The following is a 15,485-nucleotide window of genomic DNA, read 5'->3' on the forward strand; positions in this document are numbered from 1 at the left end:
CACCACTGTCAAACTCTTGGAAAGAGACATGTATGCTTATCGTTTCCACCCCTTACCAACCTCCCACTTGCTTATTAATCTACTCTACTGCTCTAGCCTCTACTCACTACTCCACAGAAAACCACTCACGTCAAGGTCAGCAATGACATCCAGATTGCTAAATCCATCGTTAAGTCTCAGTCCTCTTTTTACTTGACCCCTTAGTAACACTGAAGACTGTTGGCCATGCCTTTCTGGAAACACTCTACTTCTTTGACTTACGATTTCTCTCCTCATTCTCTTTGGGGTTGCCACTTCTTTAACTATCTGTCAAATATTACACAACCCAGGGTTCCTTTCTTAAGGCTATAACTTTTTCCCTGGACAGTCTTCTCCACTATCAAGGTTCCAACCACCACCTCTAAGCTCAAGACACTTCTCCCCACAAAAACTTTTACTTGGAGCTCATAGCTCTCCTGACTTCGTAATGCATATAACAAACTATCCACACAACATCTCTAACTGCACATCCAACAGGCATTTCAAAGGCAGCAGAGCCAAACTGAACTCACCACCTCATCCTTACCCTACCCCATGCAACTTAACTCCTTCCCTGTGTTTCCTATTATAGTGAATGATTGCATCATCCTCACAGTCACCGATGTAGTGACTTTGGGAGTTATCCAACTAATCTCCATATCCTGCTGATTTTTGTTTGATTTACATTTCTCAAGTCGATCCCTAGCTTTTCATCCCCATTGCCATTATATTAGTCTAGGTTCTCATTTTTTTTTTTCTCTTAACTATTGCAACTACACCACAAGAAGCAGCCTACCAAGGTATGGGTTATTGATTGTAACATACTCATTTTAGTATCAGTGGCACTTTGGAGTCTGTAGGTAACTTAAAAGTAGAAAATGCAACTCTGACTCACAGATTTGTTGGCCATGTTATTGATTTCACTTTCTCTGGATGAATGTCATGGGAGCTTGGGCAATGTCTCCAATCTATCTCCAAAAGAGAAATTCTGTAAATAACCCATATAAGAAAGAGAAAACTTCCTTTCCCTATCATAACATTTTATAGCACTTTCCAGGTTTAACCTCATGCCAACACTGTGATAACTCGCATTACATTTCTAGGAGAGAAGAGAAAAATCAACTGCTGCCAGAGTGAACTTTACCTTTACATTGCATATATGATTCCTGGGGTGTCCCCTCTATCTTCTTGTGAATTCTCAACATTTTCTGACGTTTTTTAGAAAAGCACTGAAGGTACAAAACTTTACTGTATACCTTTGCACATACAGTGTCTCTAGGTCACCCTTTCATCTCTGGCCTCAGTACTAATTCATTCCAAGTTATTAGTTGATTGACTTACAAAGGTCCTGCATAATCTGGCCCATGACTACCTCCTTGTTTGCATCTCTTACCATTTTCCTTGCTTTACTCCTTCCAGTTATACTGACCTATTTCCTGTTCTTTGAATAAGCTGCTTTCAACCTCAAGGCCTTTACACTGATTGTCTCATTTTCTTGAATTACTTTCATCCAAGAACTTTGTATGGTTTCTTCCTTCACATTATTCAAGTATGAGCTCAACTTTTAACCCTGGAGAAAGTCCTTTCCTAACCATCTTATACAAATTAGCATCCCCCTACCCCAAACATTATCCCATTACTGTGTTTTATTTCCTGCAAGCCATCATCATTATCAATATTTTTGTTTACTTTATGTATCTGTTGGCTTATTTATCATCTGTCTCCCCACACTACATTTTCAATTTCCTAGTGGCAGAAGCTGTATCAATCCTCTTCACCACTGTAGTATCGGAAGTTCAGTAGGTTATCCATAAGTGGTTGCTGGATGGATTAGTAAATGTCCACATGACATAGACCTGGTATATTAATCAAGGGAGAGGCAAAGGTAAAAGAATTCTAGGTCATCACAAGTTCAGTAAGTATTACAGTACGGGAGTCTGAGGAAACAATGGCAAAAATAATACAAAGCAGATAAAATGTAACTCCAGATCCTCTTCTCCCCAACAGCATATACACTTAAACCATGAACCCAGGGAAATGTTCTCTAATTCTGACAGAAGCCTCCCTTAGAACTTCTAAAATGTTGTTGAGGATGTTGTTCACTAAGTCCATCTTGTGCTCTTTATGAAGATCCCTAGAAGCAATTTCTTTCTCATGTATTACGTGAAATAGTTTTGCTTCTATGAGCCAGTGGTTGGTTTTTGTCTTTCGAACCCTGAAGATCATGTAAAGGAGAGTTTTTCTCCTAGAACCGGCTGCTAAAAAATTCCAAGCTAAGCCAAAAGTACAGAATCCCACAGCATGCGTGGTTTGCACAAACTTATCCCTGGCTCCATCTTTTTTCTTCTAATTTTTATTTTCCTTGAGCCCTGACACCCTGATCTTTAAAAAATCCAATTGTATGAAAGCTCTTTAAAAATTTTTACAAATTCAATTTTTAAGCCAGGAGAACTATGTAAAGAAAATACTCTCCTGAGCTTATTTGCCAGGTATACTTTGGTCTTCTGTTGTGACAGGAATGTCCTGTAAATGTAGCAAGTGGATGAAGCAGGAGCTTCCAACTGGTTGGTCTGGATCAATCAGGGGGTCTTGAAATCTTTATTACTCACCAAGGCTATTTTTGAGAGCTCACCTTCCCTTCTGTGAGGAGGGAATCTGAAACTGAGTCTGTAGCTAAAGGAAATCCCTCACTTGCTGCCCTGGCCCCTACCTGGTAACCAAACACTGGCAACGGTCTCCTCTCCCATCCATCCCACCATTAGACTGCAAACCAAGGTAAGGACTACATCTTCTAGGCAATGGGGAGCTCTTGAAAAGTTTTATGAAAAGTTATCGTAAGGCATATTTCTCCGTCTGCAGGGTTAGGAGAAAATTAGAGAGAAATAGGACTAGAATCAGGATGATTTACTGAAAAGCTGTCACAATAAGCTAGGCTAGAAGTAATAAGGGCTATATCAGTCAGGGTTCAACCAGGGAAAGAGAAGCCATTCCAATTTTTTTTTAGAGGATAAATGTAATGCAGGGAACTAGTTACATAGGAGATGGAATTACTGATGAGCCAAATTGCATAAGATGAGTCAACCCAGAGATAAGTAACAGCAGGAAATCACTACCAGCCCTTGGCTGGAGAGACAAAGAATGGAACCAGGGTTTCCAGAATCCTGGGACAGGGTCACCTGGTGGAAACTGGAATCATGGAGTGTCTGTTGGTGGGAAATGGAATCACAGGGGAGACGGATGCAGTTTAAGGCGGAGAGAGGAAGAAAATATATACCCTCCTGGTTTCCCCCTTCCTCTCACCCTCCAATCTCCTTCCAAGAGGCACAAGAGATTAGAAAATGCAGCCTGAAAAAAAGAGTTGAGCAGAGGAAGGGTGATGGATAGGGTGATGTCAAACAACAAAAACTGAGCACCACTCCTCCTCTGTGCCAAGCAGCATGCTGGGTAACGTTAGGGGCCACCAAAATGGTTCTGAAGCAGTCATAGCCTTCTGAGATCCTGTCTGGTGGGCTAAGTGAAGTATCCGCATGCTGAGAGCTATTCTTACACAGAATCACATCCTGTAGGCCAGAGCATAAGAAGACATATATGTGAGGCCTCAGAAGGAGCTGGAGAGGGGCAGGTTTCTCCCAGTAGGTGCACCTCAGACAATGCTAAAGAAAGATGAGTCTGAGAGAGGAGGATGGAAGTGTTACAAAGAAAGCCCCGGAGGCATGGATGATGGAGAAATAGGGCCCGAGTTGGAGCTGGAGCAAGGGATTCAAGCCAGGGCAAGTTGAAGACCAGGAAGTAGGAGCAGATGGCTAGGACTGAGAATGGGATATGAGGATCTGAAGGTAAGAGGCCAACTGGCCTGCCCTTCTTGCATTATGACCTGGTGTGCTGAGCATTTCCACATGTGCTTTTCTGCTAGAGCCACATGCCAACCCTAAGCTCCTAGCAACCTAGCTAAAGCAGCCCCCCACCCCCAGCACTTCCCACCGCTTTTCCTAGTGAATCTCCTTTGTAGCACTCAGCAAGCAACGAATAATCTACTTTGGTCATTTATTTATATATTCTAACCCTCCGCCCTCAATAGACTATGAGCTCCTTGAGACTTTATGTAACTGTCCCCTAGTGCCTGGAACAATCTAGCACAAAATCGGTGTGCGCTAAACATATGTTGACTGACCGAAGTTTAGAAAGGATTTGCAGGGTAGTCCACACTATATAGCTGGGAAACCAAGGCCCAGAAAGATGAGGTGGCTATGGCAAGGCTGCATAGGCAGCAAGGGGCCAAGCTGGAACTGGAATCGATCGAAGTATTCTGATTCTCATTTTGCCCCATCACCATGATGCCACAATTGCTTCTTCACTCCTAGCAGGAGACTCCAGGCCACCTAGAGAGGGAGGCTCATGTGCAGTGGCAGGAGCCCAGGCTTTGAAATCCAAGTTATGGTTCCAATCCTGGCTTTACTCCTTAGTGTCTGTGTGACTTGCAGCAAGTTACTTCACTTTTCTAGCCTCTATTCCTGAGCATGGTAACCTGGACCTCTCAAAACTTTTGGGAAGACTCATGAAGTCCACAGAAACATACTGAGAAGAGGGCCCAGCCTCCCAGCTTGTGGCTTTTGGTGGTAAGGAAAGATGAGTCTGAGAGAGGAGGATGGAAGTGCTATGAATAAATCCCCAGAGGCATAGAAGGCAGGGAAAACAGGGCCTGGGCTGGAGCAGGAGTGACGGATTCAAGCCAAGTCAGTGAGAGGCCAGAGGCAGGAGAAGTGATGAATGGGGCTCTCCATCAGGAAGACAAAGGCTGATCCTGGGACTTCTCAGGGTATTCCCCCTCCAGTCATCTGGGGGTCTATGAGACCACAAGGTCCTCTGCCTGGCCACTGAACTGTAGTAACCAGTGGCACCGACCCTGCAGGGGTGGAGAGAGGCTGGCAGGACAATCCACATGGCCTATGCAGACAGAGGGAGGGGCAATGAAAGAATAGTGGCACACTCTTAGAGGCACACATAGGCAGGTGAAACCACAGGGAACAGCCACATTTTCCCTGGATGATCCCAAGCCTGCCAGGCAATAGCAGCTCAGCTCTGCCATTGATGAATTTGCTTGTGATCTTCGACAAGATCCTGTTGTCTCTGGTCTTCAGCTTCCTCCATAGAATGAGGACCTCTAAGGTTCTTGCAGGTTCTGCCAGCTATTCTACTCGGCAGTAACAGATATTCCTTGCTCTGTACAGTGTTCTTTGTAAAGAACACGGGATACTCACAGCTGCTCAGGAGCAGAGCTCTGGCTGGCCCAACTGAGCCACTATGCCAGTTGTGGAAAAGGTTTCACAGGGCAGTGGAAACATCAAAAGCCCCTTACCCTGGGCAAGACACTTTACCAAGTAGAACTCCAGGATTCTGACTTCCAAAAATGGAAATAGGAGCCTCCTTTTGCCTTTCTTCCAATACTATATATTAAAGAGCTTGGGAAACCGTAACGTGTTAGCTTCAATGTCTTAGTCCCCCCTTGGGGACTCAGTTTTTAGCAGAAAAATGGGAATAGAGCAAGCTGTTAGACTGTCATCTATAAGTGCCTCACCACATCGTGTTCCTAATCCCCATGGTGCCGAGAGGATCACTGTGGCTGAGCTGCAATGTGGCAGAGCATGAGACTCTTGCATTTGGCAGTGGGCTTAGGGGCTGCTGGAAAAGAGAGTGCCAGAGAAACTAGTGGAAAAATATCTTCCTCACCAGGCTTACCAAGACTTTTGTCTGCAACACCCCAGTGCTCAGAGTGTGACTACAAGATGTCAAACAGCCTGTCACTTGTGGTTCCCATGTGGCACTTGGGTGAGGAAATAAAAGGTTACTGCCTTTGCGCTTGATGTGCCTTCCTCAGGAAACCCTTAGGACCAAAGTCCAGATGTCTGGTGTATAAAGCAGACTAGATATTCTGCCTTAGTCAGGAAGCAGTACTTGGGTCATGCTAAGGAAGCAGCTGGGAGTTGGGCAAGGTTGAAATTCCTGGATCATAACTGCAGAGGGATGAGTCACTCATCTGAGCCAGGGAGGCCAGGAAGGCAGAGCCAGACTTGGAGGCAGGCAGTGCACAAGAAAGGGAGGGACATCCTGTGACCAGGCCAGCAAGCTGGCCTTCTATGACACTACCGATCTGGTTTTCTTCCTGGATACTGCCTGTGTGTGAGAATAACTGCCCCTCTCTGTGCCCACCTGCCTCTGTTGTAAGGGAAAGTGTTCATGGTTGGCAGATGCTCACTTCAGCTCAATGCGGGTCACTTTTACTGAAGGGATGGTTTGACAGCAAAATAATAGGAATAAACTTTTGGGGATGATGAATATATTTTGCACCTTCACTGTGGTTGTGGTTTCTTGGGACTATATATTTTTCAAAACTCTGCATTGTTTCTCAGTATTTTGGAGAAAAAGTAAGCAGAAAACTTATATCAGGGAGGAAATACATGACCTGAACAGCACCATTAACTACTCTGACCTAATTAAAATTAAAAAAAAAAATGCATCCAACAATAGCAGAATAAGCATTCCTCTTCAGTGTGCATGAAATATTTACCAAGGTATATGGTATTCTAGGCCATCAAACAAACCTTACAAATTGAAAAGAATAGAAGTAATATAAAGCATCTTCTTAGACCATAATGTAATTAAGCTCAAAATCAAACACCATGATGTCTGAAAAATGCCCAAATATTGGAAATTTTAAAATATGCTCCTAAATTCCCTATGAACCAAAGAGGGAGTCTTAGGAGAATTTTAAAAATACATTAAGTCGAATGAAAATAAAATTATATGTACAGAAATTTGTGGGATTCAGCTAAAGTATTTCCTTGAGGGAAATTTATAGCATATTTTAAATGTTTATATTAGAAAATAGTATCTAAAATCAATAACCAAAACATCCACACTAGGAAACCAAAGAAAGAAGAACAAGTTGAATTTAAAGAAGGACCCCACCCCCATCCCTTCCCAAACTCCCACCTCTTCCCTCCTTCCTCCCTCCCCACCATCAGAGAGCACACAGACGCACACATCATTTTACAACAGGTTTATTTTATTTTGATCACCATGGGGTATACCCTGTTGGGTATAAAATGTACTCTAGACCCTGTTGGCTATTTATCTGGGGTTAGACCTCTGGAGACCTCTCAGCTTGCCCTGAAATTACTGACTGCTCAGGGAGACACTGAAGAAGGTGGAGGTCTCCTCACTGCTTTGGTCCAGCTGTGGCTCATTTTGATGGAGTTCCTCGTTCAGCTGGTCACAATGGCAGGATACTGTTGGCCCACTCCCTTCCTCAGGTTTTCCTGAAGCGGTGGTCTTTTTGGGAGAGACGTTTTTCCTGGAACTTCCTTGAAGGGTTCCTTTTCCCTTCCTAGTAGTCTTGGGAATCTGGAATGACAACAGGGAGATCTCAGAAGGGCATTGGTTTGGGGAAAGAGGATGGAGAAGGGGCGGGAACAGGGGCTTCATGAGAAAGGCATGGGCTGAGGTGAGGGTTGTGCTAGGTGAGGACAGGGTAGGAGTCTTGGGAGGGAAGAGTCAGGGTCAAGAAAGGGAGGAGGCTAGGTGGTTCATTTATCTTGATGGGGCTTCTGGATCTAGGTTGAGAGGGGGCTTTCCTCTTCCTCGCCATTTTGGTGATGGCTGGTGATTGTTCCAAAAGTGGGCTGGAGGCTCGTCGTTTCCTGGTCATCTTCGCCAGCGTCTCTCAATTGTCTATTCCAGGCCGCCTGGTCTCCCTATACATACCCCTCCCAGGACAATGACGAACGAGACCCCTGAGCTTTGACTGGTCAGCAAGCTACTACCTAGCCAATGGTTGCCCTGTCGTGGAGAAGGTCTTAGATATCACAAACCACCCTCAGGACATTGTCATGAGAGGGAGGGGCGAGGAGAGAGAGGAAGAGAGGAGGAAAGACGAGGAGGGGACGGGAGGATGAGGAGGAAGCCAGAGTGGTCTGGTTGAAGAAAAGAGGGGCATTTCTTTAGAACTGCTAAAGAGCTTTCCCAAACAGATAGTGCTGCTCCTTTCCTCCCATGTTCAACTGGGGTGGGTCACATGGCAGGGAGAGAGTATTTCCTCCAAGCTTTTCCCCCAGGTCACTCCATTTCAATGCTTCTTTCTGTTTTCTCCTGCCATTCACCATTATCTAGTTTTAAAAAAATTACTATTATTATTGTATTTTACCAGAAATCTCTCCAAGATAATCTGGCTGTATTTAAGTCTATGTGTAAATGTGAATCACCCTACTTCCCTCTTAAAAATTTCTCTTATACATCTTGAAGACCACTCACTTGGCTGCTACCAGGGAACTTTTCCATCTTACTTCCTTTTCCCAGTGTCCACAGAAGTCTCCTGGGGTTTCAGTTTTCCCCAGTCTGAAATCACTGCTTTCAGGCTGTCAAACTTCAGTGAATACACTTCCTCCACTGGATAGCTTATGAATCTTGTTTCAACTGTGGGGTGATGCTCATCTCAGCAGGTGCAGTACCCATGTTTGGATTTTAACAGTGTAGGGTGAATGAGGCAGATTTTCACATGTCAGAAATCATGCAGGATGTTTGCATTGTAGAAAAATACAACCTAAGACTGATGAGTTCATGGAACAGGGTGGTGTTGAGTAGAATAGATCAACACTGTGCCTGTGGTTCTGCCCAGTGTAATTAGTTTTTTTTTTTTCAAAAAAGGCCTTCAGATTGGAAAAAGACAAGTAGAACTGTCTTTATTTACAGAAAATAAGAGCATATGCAGATAATTCTATCAATCTTAAAAATGCTTCTAGAACTAATAAGAGTTTAGCAATGGCACTGGATATAGATCATTATACCTGTATTTTTATACTAGCAATGAGCAATTGGCAATTGAGACAAAACAATGCAATTTAAAATAAATATTAAATGGATAAATATGACAGAAGATGTATAAGATCTGTCCACTGAAAACTATAAAACATTACAGAGATAAATTTAATGAGAAACTAAGTAAATAGAGATATAAACTTAATTCATTAGTCAAAAGACTGAATATTAAGATGTCATTTTCCCTCGAGGTTTTTGGAAGATTCAGTGCAATCCAAATCAAATTCCAGAAATGTTTAAATAGAAATTGGGAGGCTGACTCTAACATTCATATAGAAGTGCAAGGGCCTTAGAATAGCCAAAGAAAACTTTAAAAAACAGAACAAAGTTGGAGGGGTTACCTTACTTCATTTCAAGGCTTATAAACTAACAATGATCAGTATAGTGTGGGACTGTCATAATTACAGCAATATATCAACAGAAGAGAATAAACTCCAGGAATGAATCAACATGTATATGCATCTATAGATAACTATTTATTGATAAAGATGCAAATGAAGATTAGAGGGGAGAAATGATAGTGTATTCAACAATTGGGTCTGGAACAATTGGATATCCATATGCAAAACTAAATTTCAATCCATACTTTATCTATCTATCTATCTATCTATCTATCTATCTATCTATCTATCTATCTAAAAAGGGAGAGAGAAAAATACAGGTATTTTAAGGAATTGTCTCAGGTGATTATGAGGTCTGATACATCCAAAATCTATAGGACAGGCCAGCAGGCTAGAAACTGACACAGCGTTTTTATGTTCCAATCTTGTGGTAGAATTCCTTCTCCAGAAAACCTTGGTCTTTTAAGACCTTCAACTGATTGTATGAGGCACACCCACATTATGGAGGTAAACTGCTTTATTTAAAATCAACTGATTTTAAATGCTGATCACATCTACAAAATACCTTCACAGAAACATCTAGACTAGTGTTTGACCGCACAACTGAGTACTATAGTCTAGACAAGTTGACCCATAAAACTAACCATTGCACATGCCTTGCCCCATATAAAAGTGTAACTCAAAATGAATCATAGCCCTAAATGTCAAAAATACTTTTTTTTTCTAGAAGAAAACAGAAGAAAAACTTGTTACCTGGGGTTATGTCTTAGTTAGCTTTGACTTCCATAACAAAATGCCATGGATTGTGTAGCTGAAACAACAGAAATTTATTTTTTTTCACAGTTTTGGAGACTAAAAGTCACAGATAAAGGACTGGAGGCTGTAATTTCTTATTCCTGGCTTGTAGATGGCCCTTTCTCATTATGTCCATTCTTGGCATTTCTTCTGTGTATGTGCATGGAGAGAAGGAAGGGAGGAAGGGTGAGAGAGAGAGAGAGTTCTCATTTAAGCACAAGAGTGCTTTCTTGTGTCCCTTCTCATAAGCACACTAATCCTATGGGATCAAGGCCCCACCCTTATGACCTCTTTTAACATTCATTACTTCCTTAAAGGCCCCACCTCCAAATACAGAAATACTGGGGCCGAAAGCTTCAAAATATGAATTTGGCAGAGGACATAAGCATTAGCAAAGAATAGACACATAGATTAATAAAACAGGATAGGGCTCAGAAATAGACCTGCACACATAAAGTCAGGTGATTTAGAACAAAGGCAATAATGGTAAAAGTATAGTTTTTCCAACAAATGCTGCCTGAACACTGGACATCTATACACACATAATAATAACCTAGACATATCCTTACATATTTCAAAAAAAATTAACTCAAAACACATCATAGACCTAATGCAAAATGCAAAATCCATACAACTTCTATACAAAAACATAAGAGTAAATCTACATAATTTTCAGTTTGGTGGTGAGTTTTTAAATTCAACACCAAAAGCATCATCAATGAAAGAAAAATTTGCCAAGTTGGACTTTATTAAAATAAAAATAGTATGCTCTTCAAAAGACAGTGTGAATAGAATAAAAACAGAAGCTACAGACTAGGAGAAAACATCTGTAGTATACATAAGTGATAAACAACTTGTCTCTACAATATACACAAATTCTTAAAACTCGACGATAGAAATAAATGAAAATAGTCAAAGATCTGAACAGACACTACACCAAAGAAGATATACAGATGGCAAATAAGCATAATAAAAGTGCTGAACGTCCTTTGTCATTAGAGAAGTGTGTACTAAAATGAGGTACCACTGCACACCTAATTAGAATGTCTACAATAATAATTAAAAAAGTCCATGAAGATATGGAGCAAAAGAAACTCTCATTCATTGATGGTGAAAATGCAAAATGGTACAGGCACTTTGGAAGACAGTTTGGCATTTTCTTAAAAAACTGAACATAGTCTTACGATAAGATTCAGCAATCCTACTCCTAGGTATTGATCCAACTAATTTGGAAACTTACATCTACATAAGAAATTGTATATTAATGTATACAATAGCTTATTTCATAATCACCAAAAACAGAGGCATCCAAGATGTATTTCATTTGGTGAATGGATTAAAAAACACATAGATTAAAAAAAACAGAATAGAGCCCCAGCATAGACCTGCACACATATAATCAAGTGATTTATAACAAAGGCAATAAAGGTGAAAGTATAGTTGTTCCAACAATTGGTACATGAACAACTGGGTATCTAAACAAAAATAATAATAATAACCTAGACAAATCCTTAGGTATTTCACGAAATTAACTCAAAATACATCACAGACCTAATGCAAAATGCAAAAACTATACAACTTCTATAAGAAAACATGAGAAAATTTACATAACTTTGTTTGTTAAAGAGCTTTTAAATTAAACACCAAAAGCAAAAGTAGCAATGAGCACACCTAGCACCCAGAAGTAGATTTCTAGAACCATTTCCCATTAAAAGGAACCAGATATTTGGAGAAATGGCTTATTTATGACTGGGGCAGGGCATAAACCTGACGAGCCTGGGCCATTTTGCAGCCCTAGAAATTAAGGGCTAGAGAATATGATAAAGGACATCACAGTGTTGCAAATCCAGACTATGGAAAACTGGAAAGAACATAAGATATGTTTCTTTCCAACAACAACGAAGCAATGGCAAGAAAACAGATCATGTGGAGGGGACCTACAGGTGAGAGAAGATTTAATTACAAAAAATCACTATGTAATACTATTTTTGGGTACTCATCCAAATAAATTTTTATAAAGTATAAGTCTTCTAGATAAGTGCATAAAACAGTTGAACATTTCATAATCATTTATTTATTTTTTTAGAAATGAGAATTGTATTGGGTTTTTATTTGTAGTGATTGTGACCCAGAGGTGACTACAATCACGGGTGCTGCAGCCACCCAGGGAACACCTCGCCTGGTACCTGCAGCCATTCTCTGCGAGGGGTACAGCTGGGTACAATGTCTTTGTCTTTTAAAAATGAATATTGAATTATTTAGAGATGAAATGGTATGCTGTCTTTGATTTGATCCACATTATTCCAGCAGCTGAGATGCAGGCAGGTGAGTGTCTAACTGGAACCAGATTTGCCGTGTATTTAAGGTTGTTGATGCTGAGTGTCAGGTATGCTGGGTTCATTATGTTAGTCTCTCTATTATTCTATATGTGTGAGCCTTCCCTGATAAAAAAAGTTTTTTGTCGTAAATATCATGCCATTAAAAATGAAATCCTAAATGAAACTATTTTGTAGAAATAAAATAAACAAATGACCAAATTGATCCAAAAAGAAAACTTCAATTAAACGACACAAACTGAAACTATACAATATTCAAAGCTCAAGCCACCCTCAAACGTCCCAGGTTAGTCAGTTTTGGAGGCTGATTCCACCAAATGATCAAGGAAAACTAACCATCATCTTATCTCAACTCTTCAAAGCACGCAAAATATAGACAATTCTTCAATTCATTCTCCCAGATTAACCCTTCTGGATTCAAAAATCAGATGAGGACCACCCCCCACTCCCGATGGAAAAAACACATAAACAAGCTCTCTTACATAGCAGCAAATATCTTACGTAAATTAGTAGAATATTAAATGAACAAACAAGCTCTACCCAAGGAAAGAAAATACGATTTAACATTAGAAAAAAAAGTTTCATTGTAATTTTTTACATACAAAATAGAGAAGAAAAAATTTATCACATCAATGGGTACAGGAAAAGCTTTTGGAAGAAATTCAATATGAGTTCATGGTAAAAATATTTAGTTAACCTATATTGAAAGAGAACATACATTTCCTAAAATCAACAGCAAACAAATTTAAGAAGTTCAAAGAATTATCATTAAAGGCAGGAACACGAAGTAGATGTAGGCTATTATCTCTACGTTTTAAATCATCATTGAGACACAAAGTCAGAGCTATAAGTATCATAATAAATAAGGGGCATGAATATAGGAAAAATACATAATGTTTAGTGATAATACCCTTATCATTCTTCAAAATTCAAAGAAAAAGTCATGTGGAATATTCAAGTCAATGGGTTTTCAGAATGAGGTGTACAACAGATTACTATAGCAAAATCAAATTCTCTGCCACACAATAGCAATAACTATTAGAGTTAATTAATTTCCATTAATTAGAACAATTAATAGAAAATATGCCATTTGCAATAGCAACAAAATCCAAGAATTACCAAAAAAGAAGCCTAAGAAAAATGTGTAAGGTCTTTCTAGAGGAAACTATCAAAGTATACTGATAGATTCAGGTAAAAGGAGTTTGAAATAAGTAAAGGAGCATAACATATTCATTGATCAGGAGCAGAACATTGTAAAAATGTCAATTCTGCTTAAATTATTTACAATTTAGTGTCTTACCTGTAGCTGCCAAAATTACAGTCAAACTTAGGCTGCTGTTCTCTGGTTCCCAAATCAACTCTGGAAAATTATAGAAGAGAAAAAGAAAGAAAGAAAAAACAACAATATAAGCAATAAAATCTAAGCAACAAAACACAGAAAGTCCTGGTTGAGACTGAGGACTGTGTTGAACTGGTACTTATGTTTGGGGCGGTGTCAGTTGGAGGGGGATTGGCTGCAGGGATGTTGAAGTCTATAGCCTGCCTAGACGTCAGATGACAGAATGAATAGGATGAACATTTAAAATTTCCACCTCACTGCACTGCACAATCTGAGGCAGCACCTCAAAACACGATTCCAGTAACCCTAGGGTAATAGCAGGACAGCAGGAAAATTGGGTTGGTTAAGGCAGTATGGTTCCGGAGATCTGCTAATTACAACCTGAAACCAACTTAGTGGATGAGGATTAGCATTATTATTATTATTATTATTATTATTATTATTATTATTATTGAGACTGTCGCCCGGGCTGGAGTGCAATGACTCAATCTTGGCTCACTGCAACCTCCGCCTACCAGGTTCAAGAGATTCTCCTGCCTCAGCCTCCCAAGTAGCTGGGATTACAGGCGCCCACCACCACGCCCAGCTAATTTTTTAATTTTTTTTCTATATTTAGTGAAGACAGTGTTTCACCCTGTTGGCCAGGCTGGTCTCGAAAAGAATTATTTTAACAGAACATAAACAATGGAATAGAAGTTGAATAGGGTATCAGAGTGAATCATGCAAACTAAGGGTAGGTATTCTTTCATAGAAATAAATATATATGTTGCTACCTATATATATCCTTGGAAGATATGTAAAATATATTTCTTTGAGGAAAAAAGGTTTCCAAAGTCCAGCTCTGGCTGGGGAGGAGCCCCCGTGGGAAGGCGTGCATCTTCTCACAGAGGTCACTACAATAACGGGTGCTGCAGCCACCCAGGGAACACCTCGCCTGGTACCTGCAGCCATTTTCTGCAAGGGGTACAGCTGGGCAAATGCTCAGAGGTGAAATAAAAAGAGCATCTCCAACCCATCACTTCAACAAAGAGCCAGGACCCAGGAAGAAGACCCTCCTGAGTGAAGACTGGGGGTCCACCCCCGCTCAAAGAGGGGCCACAGAATCCAGCTTAGTCCCTCCTGTCAGCCCTGGAAGACCCCAGCGGCTTTGTCGCCCAAGGACACCTCTCCCCCCACTGTGACCTCAGGGGACTCGGAGTCAGAACCTTGGTCTGAGGGGAGAAGACACCATCCGCAGAGAACAGGGGTCCAGGCTATGCCAGGAATCGAAGGACTGAGGGGCACGCCTACCTCAACCCCTAACCCCAGGACCTCTCGCCTCCTCCCCCACCCCAACTCCCACCCTGGCCGAATCCGGTTCCGCCCCTGCTGTCAATCCAAGTGGCCCGGATGTGACATCCCTGACTTGCGCATTGGTCTGACCAGCAACTCGAGATCCACGGAGGGAAGCAGGCGCAGGCTCTGTGAGGAGGCAAGGTGGGGGCAGGCTGTGCCAGGCGTCAAAGTCAGGACCCTAAGAGAGAGCTGAGGGTTCCCCGCCCCCATTCCTATCCCCCACCCAATTCCCATTCCCTTCCACACTCCTAACCCAATCCACACCCTCATCCCCTACCAGCACCCCATCCTCCCCAACCCCGCGCCACCCTCATACCCCCATCCCCAATTCAACCCCCGCACCCTCATCCCCCACCCCACACCTGCACCCCCACCCCCCAACACCCATACCCCCATCCAGGCAGGATCCCCGGTTCCGCCCCCGCTTTCAACCAAGGAAAGCCCCAGCTG

The 15,485-nt window shown here is 41.5% G+C and overlaps 1 long non-coding RNA gene across 1 annotated transcript; it reads right to left on the reverse strand.

The window, feature by feature from the left end:
* Window positions 1-7,060: 7,060 nt before the first annotated feature.
* Window positions 7,061-15,188, reverse strand: LOC101136034 (uncharacterized). The gene is made up of 3 exons (XR_002004201.3): window positions 15,043-15,188; window positions 13,662-13,721; window positions 7,061-7,419 (listed from the first exon to the last, which is right to left on the reverse strand). It is a non-coding gene; the product is annotated as an uncharacterized lncRNA (long non-coding RNA).
* Between the last annotated feature and the right edge of the window lie 297 nt (window positions 15,189-15,485).

This window comes from Gorilla gorilla, chromosome X (genome assembly GCF_029281585.2).
Source record: "Gorilla gorilla gorilla isolate KB3781 chromosome X, NHGRI_mGorGor1-v2.1_pri, whole genome shotgun sequence".
Classification (NCBI taxonomy): Eukaryota; Metazoa; Chordata; class Mammalia; order Primates; family Hominidae; genus Gorilla; species Gorilla gorilla.